Raw genomic sequence first — 2,217 nt, forward strand, 5'->3', positions numbered from 1 at the left:
CAGAAATCAAGAATAAGCTAGAAATAAAAAAAATATATGGCTAGACTATTCCTGTCCAACGCCTATAAAGCTTACACAACCTAACCATTTGGAGTAGTCATAAGTGTGTACATAAGGAATAACACTAGTTGTCATAGCTAATTTTATTATATTTCCCATAGACTTTATATGGGTAGAACTAGAGATTATTGTCCCTAACTCTCTTTCACTCACTCAACAGCAACAAATACACAACATTATGGTAATGATTTTAATATAACGCTGTGGTGATAGAATACTTTATATTAGCTCTAGACCCAGGTTTGTGTGTCTCTGTCTCTCACTAATCTCCTCTTTCCTCCATATACTTCTATGGGCAGCAGAGATTTAATACTTCAGTAAACCAGTCTGTATTGGCTGTGAGGAATGACCACCTTGATAGGAATGCCCTTCTGACAGTGTCATTATAACAGCACTGATATCTCCAGCACCGGGTCACATAACGAGAAGGCCGACAGTGCACTGAATTCAGCGCAGTCGGCTTTCTAGTGGTATATAAAACCGCATGTGCCTGAGGACATTAAAGGTGCTCCTGTAGGGCCAGTTCACACAGAGTTAACGGGCACGCATTCTGGCACGTATACACTCATAGAGCGCTCAAAACAGAATCACATTCATTTCAATGAGTCGTTATGGGCGTAATTTTGTGGCTGCAAAATTGCACGCGCAAATTACAACCCATTGAAATGAATGGGATCTGTTTTGAGCGCTCACATTCTGACACGTGTATACGTGCCAGAATGCGAGCATGTTAACTCCGTGTGAACTAGCTCTTAAAAGGAATTCTATCATTTCAAATCTCTTTTACAATAAATATTCGCAAGAATAGCCTTAAGATAGTCTATTCTTCTCTTACCTTTATTATTCTGATCTGCGCCGCCGTTACTGAGGAATTTCTTCTTTCTTACTTATGGAAATGAGTTTTTTCTGAAGCACTGGGGGCGTCCCCAGTACTGGTTGAAAACTCTCCAGCAACTTGCAGTCGGCCATTTTCCTGTGGCCTCTCCCAAGAAGGAGCACGAGAGAAAAAGGCGGAGGCGGTGAAGAAGACAGAGGCCGTCGCTGGAGAGTTTTTCAAGCAGCACTGGGGATGCCATTCGCATAAGGAAGAAAGAAGAAATTTTTCTTAAGCCTATTCCTACTTGTATTTACTGTAAAAAGGGTTTCTAAATGATACAATAACTAAGTTTCTTACCATGGCTTGTAATATTGTTTTAGTAAAGTCTATTAAGTTTGGGAAAATTTAAAAGTGCTATTTACATGACAGAGTTTCATCCGTGTACGTGCCAGCCTGAACACATGCCAGTAGAAGGACTCCTAGCATTATAGTTTACGGTGTTGCTAGTAGTCCCTGCCTCTGTGCTACTTACTGTCCTGTAGTGATTTCAGCATGGAACAATATGTTGCTGAGAAGCAAGGACTCCAACCGTAGCAGCACAGTTAACAAGCAGAGAAATGGCAAACGTAACGGAAGCTATAGCAGGCTTACATTAAAGAGGACCTTTCATGGTTTGGGGCACATGCAGTATACTGCTAGAAAGCCGACAGTGCGCTTAATTCAGCACACTGTCGGCTTTCCTGATCTGTGCCCCGGGTAAAGAGCTTTCGGTCCTGGTACTGTAGCTCTTTGCAGTCAGAAGGGCGTTCCTGACAGTCTGTCAAGAACGTCCTTCTCCACAGCAGCACCTATCGCGCTGTACAGTGTGAGCGGGGAGGAACGCCTCCTTCCCTCCTGATAATACTCATCTATGGATGTGTACTGTGAGCAGAGGGAGGGGGCGTTCCTCCCCGCTCACACTGTACAGCGCAATAGGCGCTGCTTTGAAGAAGGACATACCTGACTGACTGTCAGGAATGTCCTTCTGACTGTAAAGTGCTACGGTACTGGACTGCTAGCTCTTTACCCGGGGCAGAGATCGGGAAAGCCAACAGCGCGCTGAATCCAGCGCACTGTCGGCTTTCCAGCAGTATATAGAACTGCCTGTGCCCCAAACCATGAAAGGTCCTCTTTAAACAAACAAAAGAAAGTGGGGGCAGAATGAAAAAAAATAAAAAAATAAAAATCTGAGCAATTGCTGTGTGGTCAAATGAACATGATAAAACAGAAAGAGAAACCATGAGAAGCCGTTAATTAAAAACAACAAACCATTAATTGGATTTTTGTTTTTAAAACTTCCT

The sequence above is a fragment of the Leptodactylus fuscus genome, chromosome 7 (assembly GCF_031893055.1).
Source record: "Leptodactylus fuscus isolate aLepFus1 chromosome 7, aLepFus1.hap2, whole genome shotgun sequence".
In the NCBI taxonomy this organism is placed as follows: Eukaryota; Metazoa; Chordata; class Amphibia; order Anura; family Leptodactylidae; genus Leptodactylus; species Leptodactylus fuscus.